Raw genomic sequence first — 15,922 nt, 5'->3', positions numbered from 1 at the left:
GCATGCATGAGGCCTTGGGTTCGATTCCTCAGTACCACATAAGCAGAAAAAGCCAGAAGTGGTGCTGTGGCTCAAGTGGTAGAGCACTAGCCTTGAGCTGAAGAGCTGAAGAGCTGAGAGACAGTGCCCAAGCCCAGAGTTCAGACCCCAAGACTGGCAAAAACAAAACAAAACAAAAATGAAATAATGTATTCAATAAGTGGCATAATAGTCATAAGCAAGAGATGGTAATTATTTTAATGATTCCAAAGATATAATAGATTAAAAAATCTGCTTTTTAGAAGTCTTAACTTAGGAAACACATAAAGCCATTGTGATGTGTTTAGATAGTTGCATTCTTTCTAATTACTCCTCAATATGACAGTTGTGTTATTTATAAACTTTTTTCTGCAATTAACTGCATTTGTTCATGTAATCAGCATCTGTTTGGTGTAGGAATGGGAATCTTGAACTTTAAATACCATTCAGAGGACTCTGAGGGATTTTCTAAACAGTTGGATTTTTGTCTAATATGTTCACCAGAAATGACTCTGAAAAGAGACTCCTGCCCAACTCCTATCACTCTTTGCCAGCCCTCCTCAGTGATATTTGTTGAGAATTCAGCAGTGATGTTGGCATTTAATGATATCTCAATGAAGTACTGAAAAAATGGAAGTAGCTGACGGGGATAAAGGTAGGAACCTGCTGTTGTGGTAGTGTTGGTCATCTTTTTCTATCAGCATTCTTGGTCCTTGCCATCCCTTTGCCTAAGAATATGTCTTCCGATTTTGGGAGAGTCCTGCCTTTCTCCAAAGTCCCTCCAATGCCCACACTTTATTCCTTTATTTATTTATTTTGTTATTGTTGTTTTTGGTGCCAGGACCACAGCTTGAACTCAGCTGATGTCTTACTAATCTGAACCACGACACCAGTCTGTCTTTTTCTTGCTAAGTGGAGATAGATCTAAACAGAATTTTCTGCCTGGCTGGCTTTAAACGTCCATCCTCCAGGTCTCAGCCTCCTGAGTAGCTGATTATTGTCGTGAGCCACCAGCACCATCCTACATACTTTCGATGCAACTTCTCCTCATCTCAATGCCAGTCACCAAATGCAAAGCCTCAGGCAAGTACTCTACCATGGAGTTACATCCCTAGCCTAATACTGGGCCACACTCCTGCCCAATATATACTTAATTCTGTGGAAAGTATTTGGTAGTGATCTTCCACCATTGTTTTCCTTTGTTATGATGGTACTGGGGTTTGAGCTCAGCTCACTCAAACTTAGTAAGCAGACACTCTACCACTGAGCCATGCCTTGGGCCCTGCTTTCCCTTGACTGTTTTCAGGGAGAGTATGGTTTCCTGCCTGGATGCATGCCTGAACTACAATTACCGATTTCAGTCTTCCTGTCATTGTTAGGATCACAGACACTTGCCACTGTGTCCAGCCTCTCTGTTGAGATGGAATCTCCTAAAATTTTCTGCCCAGGCTGGGCTGGAACTGAGATCCTCTTAATTTTGGACTCTCACATTAGTGTAGGAGGATGAGCACATATTAATGTAACAGACTATGGCTGAGAAGGGATCTCACAAACTGTGCTGCCAAGGCTGACCTCAAATTATAATCCTCCATTCTCAACTTCCCAAATACCTAGGTTTACAGGCATGAGCCACAGCAGTGACCTGCCTCATTTTGTTCTCAACACTTACCAAAAAAAAGTTATTAACACTCAAACATAATACATTGTATATCTGAACATTGTAAATTAAATGTATATATTGGAATATTATTTACATTCTAAGTATACACTAAATAATTTTTTAGAACAGAATGAGATAAATATAAATGAAAAAAATTCTGCATGCTATTGGATCATTTTGTCAATATTTTGTGATATAGGTATGTCATTATGTTTTTAGATTAATTTCTTGCACCCAGTAGGATTTAGTTGGATGACAACCTACGAGTCAGGTTTTAGATTTTTATTCATATTAGGATATAGTTAAATGTTGCTTAAATGAGTTACGTTGGTAAGGATGGTATTAATGAGATCACCTTCACAATCCATCTTATACTTGGGATTGCTAAGTCATTTTAATTCTTTCTCTTAAATGCCAAGGGAGAGGCACAAATGAGCTATGATACATTCTTCCCACCAATCCCAGGAAATTTGGGGGACAATGGTCAGATAAAACAGTAACAATTTGCCCTTTAAGCTATAGACTGATGATTAAGAAATATATAGATTCTAAAGGTTAAAACCTTTGGCTGGTCTCAAAGTGAGTGAATGGATAGGATTTAGGTGTGTAAAGAGAGAAGGAATATTTCCTGACAGTATGTTTGGCTGTCTTGATTATAGTTTGCTCTTGACTTACCCATATGTTTGCATGTTTCTTCAGTGAGGTGTTCTGTTTTCCCATCATCAAGATAGCATTTTCCTTAGCACCCTTCCAACATTAATCCTTTCTCCCGCTGATTTAAACATCATCTTGCTCACTTGGATCATGGATTATTCCCTCAATTTTACTTCCTTTTTTGTTCCTAGATTAGTGCTGATCAGTTCTCTACTCAGCCATTAAAATGATCTTCCTTTGATTTAAATTTGATCTTACTTGTCTCTGTTCTAAAAATCATTCAGTGGTTCCTCATCTCTTCGTTAGAAACTTTGAAATCTTACTAGGATGTAAAGGCCTAGTCTTTGCTGGATCCTACTTTGTCGCTTTTTTCCTTTGTTTACATTAAATGCTGTGATTATACTAAACTTCCTGCTATGCTTTCACCCCCTAATCTTGGCACTCATTTTCTCTGCCTGAAACTCTTCCCAAAACTTGAATTCCATTTTTTAAATTCTTTTTCTTTTCTTTTTTTTCTGGTCCTGGGGCTTGAACTCAGGGCCTGGGTTCTGTCCCTGAGCCTCTTTGTGTTGAAGGCTAGTGCTCTACCATTTGTGCCACAGGGTCACTTCTGTCTCTTTCTGTTTGTGTGGTACTGAGGAATCAAACCCAGGGCTTCATGCATGCTAGGCAAACACTCTACTACTAAGCCACATTCCCAGCCCTGAATTCCATTTACTTTATACAATATCTGCTTCATACTCTCCATTCATTCTTCTGTAATGTGACGCAAAGAGCATTGAGAGTGGAGGCCAAGGTTTAACTCCTAACCTTTGCTAAGAAATCTTGTGGAAATTCTTGACCTCTTCCAGCCTTCATTATCTTTATTGCCAAAGTGTGATAATGCCCACCTCTCTTATAAGCCCATTAAGAACATCTATCGACATACTATGCACAAAAAAATTCTATAAGCATGTCACCCAAAGATGTTTGGGGTGGCAACGTGGGTGATGACAACAAGAATGATCCACCCAAGGAAGCATTTAGCTTCACTGCTCAGGTGACCTTCCTGAACCATCCAGGCCAAATCAGTGCTAACTATGCCTCTGTCCTGGATTGTCATTCAGCGTAAATTGCTTGCAAGTTTACTGACTGGAAAGAGAAACTTGAACAGAGATCTTGTAAGAAGTTGGAAGCTAGTCCTAAATTCCTGAAGTCTAGTGATGCTGTCATGGTTCATATGGTTCCAGCAAGCCTTGTGTATGTGGGGAGCTTCTCTGACTATCCTCCTTTGGGTCATCTTGCTGTTTGTGATAGGAGACAGTTGCTGTGTGTGGCATCAAAGATGTGGACAAGAAGTCTGCAGGAGCTGGCAAGGCCACAAAGTCTGCCCAGAAATCTCAGAAGGCCGAGTGATTATTATTATCCCTAACGCCTGTAGCTTCAGCTTAACCAGTGGTGGAAGAAAAGTCTCAGAAATGTTTGTCTTAATTGGACATTTAAGTTTAATAGTGAAAGAATGGATAATGATAACAATGCATCATAAAAACTTGAGAAGGAAAGGAAAAAATTCTATAAGCACTCATATTCCATGCTCATTAAATTGTTATGCATACTTCTGCTGCCTTCACTCCTCTTCCTTCTCACCTTTCTTGTGATCCTCAGCAGTTTTTCTGGAATGTTTTTCATGTAAAACTTTGTTTTTTTCAGGGGATGAAGATTTTTCTGAAGAGATAACAGAGATGTTTTTCCCAACACATCTCCTGCAAACCAGACAAACTGGCCAGGGTAAGTTATTACTTCTTGGTGATTGTGATTCATTTATTTGTGACACTTCAGTGAATAAAAACTGAGATAGTAACCATTTACAATATGGAAGTAAGAGCAAAAGCCTTTCTCTTTGTTGATGACTTGTGAGCTATGTTCATATCCAAGGTCAGAGTGGGCAGAGAGGTTCTATATCCAGAGAAATATTTAATACAACATATATTCCATTGCCTGCTCATGCACAGGACATGGGATGCTTTTTCCTTTTATACCTATCTTTCCCAGGCTCAGGAGACATTCTGTAAACCAGTAAGCCCCAGGCACACAATGCTCTCTGGACAGAGGGAACTGATATAATCAAGATGTCCTGTGTGCTCCTAAGTCCTAGGGTAAGGACCCTAATAACTGATCTTTTTGGTTGTTGTTGTTATTAGAAAATAAATTTTGTTATGGAATGTCTTGGGTAGAAGAAAGACATTCCTCAAGCAACAAAGTAGCAGAAAGTTCCAGGCCAGCCTGTGCTAGCAGGGTTTGACCTCAAAAAGAAAAAAAAAACATAAAGAAATACATGTTTAAAATCTACTGAATGTAAGAAAGAAAGAGTACGGTTTCCTGTGAGTATATAATGTCAGAGAGTTTCCTGGAAACAGTAGCCTCTAAAATGGGATGATTGTTTTTCTTTATAGGGAAATAGTAATAACATTTATTATTATAACCACAATTCAGTGACATTCAGTACATTTCCAGTATTGTAGAACCATCACCTTTATCTTATCCCAAACATATCCATCACCCTTGACAAAAATTTTGGACCATTAAACCATTCATGCCTCTTGCCTTCCCTCAACCCACAGTAGCCCTGAGTTATTTTCTGTGTCTGTGAACCTTCTTACTCTTGGTACTTTATTGTTGTAGTCTGAATGTTTGGATTTCCATAATTTTTCATATGTTAACACTTGATCTTTTATTCTTATCCCCTAATGTTTGCTTTCTCCATGAAACCCTCTCAGAACACTCTTCGGGAACTCATCTTCTGCAGTTCAAGTGCATCTCTTCACTATTCAATCTAGTATTGTTTAAAAATGGTCAAATTTAAGAAAAGTCATAAAAAGAATATAAACAGTATTTATGTGCTTTTTATGAAAATTCACTATAGTTAACATTTTCCTTCATTCGCTTAATCACTTATTTGTGTGTATGTTCTCTTTGTGGACATACATTTGAGATTAACTTGTATATATCATAGTCCTCTATTCCTACATATTTTAATCTTGCTCTCCTCAGGATAAAAATGTCCCATTATTACATAGCCACAGTAGTTACCGGCTTCAGTAAATTAATCACAATGCCATACTTTGCTTAATCTTTGTCTATATTTCAGTCTTGACAATTGGCTCAATTCTGTCCCTGTCATTTTTTTCTCCAGTACTAATACCAGTACATGATCATGAATTATATATAGTTGTGTATACTTGATCTCCTATAGTCTATAATAATTCTCTGCTTTTCCTTTATAACATTACTATTTTTAACAACACAAGCACCTGCTTCCATTTAGTAGCTAGGATGAGAGGTATGAGTGACTGCTGACTAGCAAATGTAGAGTTCTTGAGGGTTAAATTGTGTTATTTGTTTTTGTTTTTGTTTTTGTTTTTTACAAACTATGAGGCTCATTGTAAAAAATGCTCAGTGTTGTTGACCCCATATAAACTAGCTTATTATCCCAAATATACATGTAGATGTTCAATAAGCAGATATGTCTCTATATTTTTATTCTAGGTAATTTGCTAGGTGCTAGGGAAGTAATGATGAGAATGACATAGAAAAATCACAAGAATAAAAGAAATCATGTTAATAAATATTTTTGAGGTCAATAATTCTCAATGTGGTCCCTATGTGGCAATTCTCGGAAGGCAGTTTTCAAATAATTGAAATTTTTGGCATAGAGATACAGGGTATAGCAGGGGCATTGGCCTGGTTGTCTGCAAACTAAGGGTGTAGGGAAAAGTGCACTGGAGCATGTGGTTCTGGGAATAATTTTTTAATATTTTTGTTTACATTTTTTACCTTTTTTTCTCCAGGCTAGCAGGCTTCATACCTTGAGCCACAGCTTAATTACTCACTTTCTTTTTTCTTTGTTCATTTTTGCTGACCTTGGGGCTTGAACTCTTCTGCCTGGGCCCTGTCCCTGAGCTTCTTTTGCTCAAGGCTAACACTCTACCACTTCAGCCACAGCACCACTTCCAGCTTTTTCTGAGTAGTCTATTATGTTTCTCGGACTTTCCTTCCTTGCATCAAACTGTGATCCACAGAACTCAGCCTCCTGAGTATGAGTAGCTAGGATTACTGGTGTGACCCTTTGGCACCTGGCTAGGTTTTTCTTATGTTTTGGTTCTGGACCTAGGGCTTGAACACAGGGCCTGGTCAGTGTTGTTTAGTTTTTGTTTTTGATTTAAAGCTGATAGTCTATTTGAGCCAAAGATCACTTTCTGCCTTTTTGTTGTTGTTTTTATTCTTTGTGTTAATCCCAGGGCTTCAAAGTGGCCTGGCCAGTCTCCAGTGTCCATGCTTTCTCCCCCTCCGCCCCCCTCCCCCCAAGTTAGCAGGCACTACATCTTTAGCCAGTGCACAACTCTTCCTTTTTATTTTTGGTGGTTGTTTTTATTTCTTTGTATTTGGCTTTTATTTATTTATTTATTTTGGCTGGTCACGGGGCTTGAACTCTGGGCCTGGGTGCTATCCCTCAGCACTTCAGCTCCTGGTCCTCTACCATTTGAGCCACAACACCACTTCCAGCTTTTTTTTCTGCTTATGTGATGTTGAGAAGTCGAACCAGGGCCTCATGCATCCAAAGCAAGCAAGCACTCTACCACTGAGCCACCTTCCCAGCCCTGGTTTTCATTTTTTTATGGTGATACTAGGGCTTGACCTGCCAGTCTTCTTGAGGTGTTGGGCTTTTTCCCCCCTCTGGGATGGAAGTTTTACAATTTGAGCCATAGCTCATCTTTTTTTTTTTTTTTGTTAATATTGTAAGGTCTGCTCCTGGATGGCGAGCAGACTCCACACTCCTCACAGCAAAGTCTCCACCCAGTAACTGCGTTACCTAGGCAACTGGGACACCTGGAAGAAGTCACATTTGCATCCACTGAGGTCATATCTGAATTTGATGTGTCCACACCTTTCTCTGCCCGTACCCTAGATAAGGCCTAGCCCAGGCCCAGACTCTCTCTGCTCTCTCTGCTCTTTTCTAGCTCTTTCCTCTCTCTTTCCTCTCTTTCCCAGCTCTCTCTCATTCCAAGGCCTTTCCCAGCCATGTGGAGTGCCAACCTTGCCTGGTCCCAGCAGGTCTACTGAATAAAACTACCCCTTACCTGAATAGCATGTGCATGGTGCTGTTCTTACTCGGCTATCTCTTTTTTTCATACCTAACAAATATGAGATAAGTGTTCTATGGCTCTAACTACTCAACAGGCTGAGATCTGAGGACCTCAGTTGGAAGCCAGCCCAGACAGAAAAGTCCTTGTGAGACTCTTATGTCCAATTAACCACTCAAAACCCAGAAGTGGCGCTATGGCACAAATGGTAGAGCACAAGGCTTGAGTACAAGAGGCTCAGGGACAGCACACAAGTCCTGAGTTCAAGCCCCACAACTGTCAAAAAAGACAGAAAGGAAAAAAGAACTACAGGAAGCCAAGATGACTATCCAGACAGCTTGGTATTGGCATAAGAACAGACATCAGGACCAATGGAATAGAATTGAAATCCCAGAAATGAACCTACAGACCTATAGCCATCTAATCTTCGATAAGGGAGCTAAAACAATAGAATGGAAGAACGACAGCCTCTTCAGTAAATGGTGCTGGTAAAATTGGTTAACTACTTGTAGAAAACTAAAGCTAGATCCTTATATATCACCTTGCACCAGAATCAACTCCAAATGGATCAAAGACCTCGAAGTCAAAGCAGACACTTTGAAAACATTACAGGATGGAATAGGAGAAACCCTAGGTCTCCTCGGCTCAGGCCGAAATTTTCTGAATAGAGACCCGGAAACACAAAAAATCAAAGAAAGGTGGGACAAATGGGATTGCATGAAGTTGCAGATCTTTTGCATGGCAAAGGACATAGCTAGCAAGATCAATAGAAAGCCCACTAATTGGGAGAAGATCTTCACTAGCCATACAACAGACAAGGGTCTCATATCTAAAATATACTTAGAACTCAAAAAATTAAATCCCCCAACAACAAATCTGCAAAGAAAAAACTGCCCAATAAACAAGTAGGCTAAAGACTTAAAGAGAAACTTCTCTGAAGAAGAAAGAAGGATGGCCAATAGACACATGAAGAAATGCTCAGCCTCTCTAGCCATAAAAGAAATGCAAATCAAAACAACATTGAGATATCACCTCACTCCAGTTAGAATGGCAAAAATCAAGAACTCTAACAACAACAGATGCTGGAGGGGATGTGGACAGAAGGGAACCTTACTTCATTGTTGGTGGGAATGTAAACTTGTTCAACCACTTTGGAAAGCACTTTGGAGGTTCCTCAAAAGACTTCACATAGAGCTCCCCTATGACCCAGCAATCCCATTTTTGGGCATTTACCCAAATGTTTACAAACAAGACCACACTAACGCCAACAGCACAACTATGTTTATTGCAGCATTATTTACCATAGCTAAGATATGGAACCAACCCAGATGCCCCTCAGTAAATGAATGGATCAAGAAAATGTGGTATATATACACAATGGAATTCTATGCCTCCATCAGAAAGATGACATTGCCCCATTTGTTAGGAAATGGAAAAACGTGGAAAACATTATATTAAGTGAAGTAAGCCAGGCCAAAAGAAACATAGGTGCCATGGTTTCCATTATTTGCAATATCTAGTATATGTATGAGTCAAGCAGAAAAGGTCAGATAATGTGATGTTATGAAAATGAATCCTTAGATATGTATTTTAATGTTTTTTTTCCTTTCATGCATTTGTTTCTAACGCATTTATAAGATTATCTCTTTGTAGCTTTGTATGTCCCTCCCCCACAGTATAACCCTGCTTTCACTATATTTGATGTCATTATAACTTGTGTAGGAGATGGGGAAAAACAAGTCGTTTAAGGATATAGGTAGACCTGTTGCAACAATGAGAAGTACAAGTTGTCATGTCGAAAACGAGTTTTTCAATGTTGGTGGGGGGGAAAGCCGGGAGGATTGGGTGGGCGGTTGGGTGGGGAGGCTGGGAAGGGATGTGTAGTGTAAACAAAGGAGGAGGCTGCAATGCTTGATAAGAAATGTACGCATTAACCTGCCCATGTAATTGTAAAACCGCTGTACAGTGTGTTCACAAAAAAAAAATAAATAAAATAAAATAAAGAAAGAAAGAAAAAAAAAAGAAAGTTGAGAGCCAAGGTTCAAAGCCATCCTAGGCATGAAAATCCATGAGACGTTTTTCACCAATTAACCAGCAACAGGTAGGAAGCAGTAGAGCTCTAGCCTTGAGTAAAACTCAAGTTTTAGCCCAGGAGTAGCATAAATGAAAAGAATTCTCATTTACTTTCCTGCCCAGGCTGGATTCAAACCACAAATGCTCAGATTTCAGCTATTTGAGGAGGTAGGATTATAGGTGTGAACCATATTTTTAAAATCTTAAATTGGCTCTAATATTTTTGTCCTTCTTTTCACTTAATTTATTATTCTTTTTCTCTTTTTCGTAAGTTTGGGTCATCTAGCTTATTATTAGGGCTGGCCACTCTTTCTGAGGTTTTTGTTTTGAAGGTTTTTTTTTTGTGGATTTTTGTCCCAACCTGCAGGACGTCAACGAGGGCGATGAACCTAAACGAGAGGAATGAAGGGACAAGAGACATGAAGAATGACAGCAAGACAGGGATTCTGATCAAGCTGCAAATTTTTATTTTTCACACTGGGGTATTTATATGCTTGGAATAAGGAAGCTTTTAAATTGGCCATTAAGGAAGCTTTTTCATTGGCCATAGCAGCTGCAGGATGTTTGCATAGGGCAGGGTGAAAGGGTGGTCATTAGCAGCTGCAGGATATTTGCATAAGGCAGGATGAAAGCGTCGGATTTCTGAGAGTGGTTCTGTAAACTCAGCCACAAGATGTTCTGGTGAGATAGTCAAGCCTATCTTCATGTTGAGAGACTCCTTTTGGCTCCCAACAGATTTTTTTTTTTTTTTTTGAGCTTGTTATAGTACTTGAACTCCAGGCCTGGTCATTATTCCTAATTTTTTCTCAAGACTAGTAGGCTTCCCACCTCAAGACAGTTCAAATTGTGGCTCTTTATGTATTTTTCTTTCTTTCTGCATTTATTTTAGGTGATGCTCTTATGGCTTGTACTCAGGACTTGGGCATTTTTGCAGAGTTTTTGTTGTTGCTGTATTTTTTTTTTTCTTCATTGCTGGTCCTAGGGCTTGAACATAGGGCCTTAACTTTTGCTAGTCATAAAATCAGGGCAGAGCCACTATGTCTGAGGTTTTTCCCTTTTCTTTCTCAAGACTAGCAGTCTCTATGGCTTGAGCCACAGATAAAGTTCTGGCTTTATTTATTTATTTATTTTCATTTTTGTTGCTAGGGCTTCAACTCATGACATGGCCACTCTCCTGAGGCTTGAAGTCAGGGCAGGGCCACTGTGAATGAAGAATTTTTTGTATTGTTTGTTCTCAAGGCTAGCATACTTTAACAGCTTGAGCAACAGCTGCATGAATGGCTTTGTTTATGTAATGTTCTCTACCACCCCCACCAGGCAAAAGTTGTAAAGTTCATTTTTTGAAATAATTTCTTATACATCTCATTGTTGCAATCGGTCTAGCTGTATCCCTATTTAAACAATTTGTTTTTTCCCTTCACCTTCACAAATTACGCCAACATCAAATACAGTGAAAATGGGATCAAATACAGTGAAAATGGGGGAGTTATTTATTTATTTGGTTCTGATCCTAGGGCTGGAACACAGGGAGTGGTGACTGTTCCTAAACCTGAAATCAGGGCAAGGTCACTGTGCTGGAGTCTCTCCCATGTCCTAAAACTTAAGCCACATTTCAACATCTGGCTTTGTAAAACAAATTTGGTGATTCATAAGGGATAAGTTTCTTATGGAGGAGCTGGGAAGTGGCTCAGTGGTAAAGTGCTTGCCTTGAGCTGAAGAGCTAAGGGACACCATCCAGAGCTGGAGTTCAGGCCCCACAACCCATAAAACAGAAAAAAGAAAAGAAAAAAAAAAGCTGAGTGCCAGTGGCTTACGCCTGTAAGCCACTACTCAGGAGGGTGAGATCTGAGGATTGCAGTTCAAAGCCAGACTGGGAAGGAAAGTCCATGAGACAATTATCTCCACTAAATCACCAGAAAACCAGAAGTGGCCCTGTGGCTCAAGTGGTAGAGCACTAGCCTTGAGCTGAAGAGCTTAGGGACAGTGTGCAGGCCGAGTTCAAGCCCCATGACCAACCCCAAAAAAAGAAAGATTCTCATGGGAAGACAGGGACATTAGCCAGGCTCTAAAATCAGAGGATGGTGGTTCAAAGCCAGCCAGGGCAGGAAAGTTGTTGAGACTCTCATCTCCAATTAATCACCAAGAGCTTGGAAGTAGAATAGTTCTAGTCTTGTGCAAAACAGCACAAGTTCAGGCCCCAGGACTAGCACACATAAAACCAAGTGTCATGGAGCTTCCTGCCCAGGTTGATTATGAACCACAATCCTAAAATTTCAGCTTCCACAGTAGCTAGGATTATAGGCATGAGCCACTACTTAAAAATATTTCATTGACTTCGCTCTTCTTCTTTTGCCTTCTTATTATATTGTTCATTTCGTGTGTGTGTGTGTGTGTGTGTGTGTGTGTGTGTGTGTGTGTGTGTGTGTGTGTGTGTCCGTCCTGGTGCTGGTTGTAGACCTTGAACTCTGGAGCCTAGCCACAGTCTCTGAATTTGTTTTTCTTTTATTTTTAATGCTGTTTCTAGGCTTTGTATTCAGGGCCTAGTCCCTGTCCCTGAGTCATTCTTTTGTTGCTGGTGGTGGTGGTCCTAGGGCTTGAACATAGGGCCTGGTCACTTCCTGGGTTTGAAACCAGGGCAGGGCCACTGTGTATGAGGGATTTTGTTGTTCATTTTCCCTCAAAGCAAGCAGTCTCTGTGGCTTGAGCCACACAGATCAACTTCTGGCTTCTTTTACTTTTTGGCAGTTCATGGAAGATAAAAAATCTCATAGAAGATAAGAGTACTGTATCAGCACCTGAAATCTGAGGATTGGGGTTGAAAGCCCAGGCAGGTAAGTCCATAAAACTTATCTCCATTTCATCCCCCAAAGAAAGGAAGTGGTAGAATGCTACCTTTAAGAAAAAAAAATTCTATTTCAACCCCTGGGTTCAAGACCCACACCTGATACATACTCACAAATTCCTAAGGGACTTTTCTGCCTCAGTTGCCTTGGAACCCAGATCTTCAAGTTCTGTCTTTTGTGTAGCTTGAGCTCCAGGTGTAAACCACCAATTCTCTTGGCTTTTGTGCTCATCTTCCACTCTGATTTTTATTTGTGTATTTGTATTTAATTGATTACTTAGTAGTAGTCCTACCCTATGTATCTGGGCCTGGTCACTGTTATTTTGCTTTTTCATTCAAGGCTGTTGCTTTACCACTTGAACCACAGCTCTACTTCTGGCATTTTTGCTGGTTAGTTGGAGATCAGAGCCTCATGGAATTTCCTGCCCAGGTGGGCTTTTAACCACCATCCTGAGATTTCATGCTCCTAACTGGCATTACATGTCAGCCACCAAAAAGTGCCTGGCTCACTCAATTTTAATATTTTTTTTGTTTGGTCATGGGGCTTGAACTCTGGGCCTGGGTGCTATCCTCAGCTCTTCAGCTCAAGGCTAGTGCTCTACCACTTGAGCCACAGTGCCACTTCCGGCTTTTTTCTTTTTTGATATAAGGTGCTGAGGAATCAAACCCAGGGCCTCATGCATGCAAGGCAAGAGCTCTACCACTGAGCCACCTTCCCAGCCCTCAATTTTAATATTCTTAATAGGCTCTTACAGTCTTTTTATTCACATGATGATGATGATGATGATGATGATGATGATGATGATCATGATCATGATGATCATGATGTGCTGGTCATAGGTTTGAAATCAGGGCATGGGTGCTGTCCATTATCTTCCAGTTGAGCCTCAGCTCAAGTCCTGGACTTTTCTTTATTCCTTTTTGCTTCTTTCTTGGTGGTTAATTTGAGAGAATTGTCTCATAAAAAACCTTGGCACTACTCAGGAGGTTGAAATCTGAGGATTGTGGTTTCAAGCCAGTCCTGACAAGAAAATCCAAAACACCCTTTTCTTTTTCTTTTTGTTGTTGTTGTTGTAATGACAAAGGTGAGGTGCAGTGGATTTGCAGTTTCATTAACAGGTAAAAAGGATGTTTGTTTTTGAGCAATAGCCTCCCAAAGTACACTGCCTCCTGACTAGGGATGGTCCACTGATGGTTAGAATGACTTGTCTTCCTTCTATGACCCTATTACCCTGGTAACCGATTGTTTACAAAGATGTGATCCTGATTCCTTAGCAACATGAGAAGGGATAATATCATTCCTAGGTTGGGATGAAAACCAAGTGGATCCCCCCATTTGGTGTGCTGCCTCGCTCTGGGGGGCCAGGATGATAGTGCACCCTTCTGTGAAGAAGGAAAATGACTTGAACAATTCTGTACTCTTTGTTCATTTCTGACAGATGAGGGCTGTAGATATATTCATGGACTCATCTAGGGACAAGCAGGGAATTTTCTAGGATCTCCATTGTGTCTAGGAAGGAAGGGCCTCAGGTTTTGCTGCAGAGAGATGCATCCTACAGTGCGGTTGCAGCAGCCCTGGCTTGCTCCAATGCCAGTGATTTCCCAGATCAGCAATATACCTGGACCCAGGAAATGGCACCTTGTGCAGATGAAATAACTCTCAGGACATCTGTCCTGATGACCACGGAAGCCTATGCCAGTGCAAGCGACGGTGACACAATGCTGCTCATGTGGCTAGGAGTATGGAAGTGGCACTGGTGTGGATTAGAGGTGTTGGGTAGCACACGTGGTGGATGCTTTCTGCTCTGCCCACCACATGACTAAAGGCAATGCTGGATTCTCTCTGAATTTAACTGGGGTCTGGGGGACTGTGGATTTTCTGGGATGCCAAAGCCCCCAGGGGGACATAGGTTGAGCTGGACTAGGTGAAAGGGAGTGAAGGAAACCTCCAGAAAAAAGGAAGTCTTGATTCTCTTTAAAAGTTCCTTTAATGCTTAAATTTTAATCAAAATGGGAAATAAATGGAAAAAGTGATTCTAGATCTCAGTTTCCTGAATAGGTGTGACACTAGTACCCAGCTCACTCTTTTGTATCTATTGAGTTTATTAGGTTCTAGACACTGTAGCAAGGAAAAAAAGAAAAGCTTTGTTTTGAAGGTCTATGCCTTTGTGTGTGGGGTTGGGGGAGGGTAGAGAATGTATACACATAAATATGTTTAAATATATGATGGAAAAAATATATTGAGTGATGTGCTAGGGAGGAATGCTAGCAATTTGCAGTGATGTATGAGTTCAGAAAAGCCTCATATGGTAAATGACTTAGAAGAGATCAAGGCAACTCATCCAGGCCCCAGAATCAGGTAGATTCATGAGCTCGAAGTATGAGCACCTACACCTGGGCCCCCTCCCATTTCTGGAGTTCCCTCCATACAACTGACCCCTCCCTCTCTCTGCCCAGACCCACCTGGACTCCCATCTACCTCACTTCCTTTTCCCTCAGATCCTCATGCTACCAGGATAGTGATGGAGGTCATGTGCTCCCTCTTGGGGGAAATATGGGTCCTCTAAAAAACCTTGTAATAATCTTTCTCCTTTGCCTTCCTGCTTCTGCATGGTCCCCTTGCATGGATTTTTTCTAATCCTCTTACATTGGTCGCCCCTGTGGGGATGGGCTCCCCAGTGGGTTTGATCCTCCCTCCACTTCGGAAGGAGGTTCAACCAGCTTCCCTGGGACCCATCCTGAGATCCTATATGCCAGTCACCAGAGGATCACAAAGGTAACTTTCTCCTGACTGAGCGCTCTACCAGCCTATCCAACACTGCTAATTAAATCCCACTCCAGGGTAAGTGACCAGTTTATCTGAGGTCTGGGTTTCTGATTCTGATATCTCAGTGGTAAGGCCACCTGGGCCTCTGTGACTTACTGAGCCCCCCTTCCCCTCATCAGAGCCAAACCTTAGCCAAGTGCCAGGGGCCTACCTTGGCCCAAGGAACCCTCCTCCATGGCCCAAGGAATGCAAATGGACAAACATGAAGACATTCTCCACTGGCAAGGCCACCACCCCCTTTAGGAGCCAACCTGTACTGTGGAGAACACTCTAATATAGACCCGTGGAATCAGGTCCCTTACCATGGGTAGGACACTAAATTTCTTTACATTAAGGTCACCTGGGCCTTGGAGGGCTGCTGAGCCCTTCAATCAAATTTTGCCCCAAATTTAAAACTCCACTTCTGTGAGTGCTTGGGCAGATAGCTCTGGCTCTCTCTCTCTCCCTCTCTCCCTCTCTTCCTCTCTCCCTCTCCCTCTCCCTCTTTCCCTCTCCCTTGTAACTGAAGGTAAAAGTATGGATGAGTTTAAGTTTAAACTCCTCCTCTGTGCCTTTGCAGTTTCCCCTCCTCTGCAGTCTCCCCTGTGAGGCCCTCCCCTCTTTTGCGGCCTCCCCCACAAGGCACTCTCACTTCTGTGGCCTCCCCACAATGCACTCTCACTTCTGCGGCCTCCCAGTGAGGTACACCCCTTTTTGCAGCCTCTTCTGTGAGGCCCCCTCCCCTGAAG

General features: G+C 41.4%; 1 protein-coding gene across 9 annotated transcripts in view; it reads left to right on the top strand.

The window, feature by feature from the left end:
* Positions 1-567: 567 nt before the first annotated feature.
* LOC138815870 (endogenous retrovirus group K member 18 Env polyprotein-like) overlaps positions 568-15,922 on the top strand; it is a 32,336-nt gene continuing 16,981 nt past the window's right edge. For 2 of the 9 annotated variants that reach the window (XR_011368512.1, XR_011368511.1), the window contains exon 1: positions 11,994-12,356. The gene's annotated coding sequence lies outside the window, so the exon portion shown is untranslated. Of the gene's footprint in view, positions 674-859; positions 1,102-4,021; positions 4,100-4,363; positions 4,468-11,986; positions 12,357-15,922 lie in introns of those variants that run through there. The other 7 variants (XM_070005249.1, XM_070005248.1, XM_070005251.1 and 4 more) reach the window with 7 other exon arrangements.

Source organism: Dipodomys merriami, unplaced genomic scaffold (genome assembly GCF_024711535.1).
Source record: "Dipodomys merriami isolate MVZ:Mamm:240054 unplaced genomic scaffold, mDipMer1.0.p SCAF_678, whole genome shotgun sequence".
NCBI lineage: Eukaryota > Metazoa > Chordata > Mammalia > Rodentia > Heteromyidae > Dipodomys > Dipodomys merriami.
This window is presented reverse-complemented; position numbering and strand designations above follow the sequence as displayed.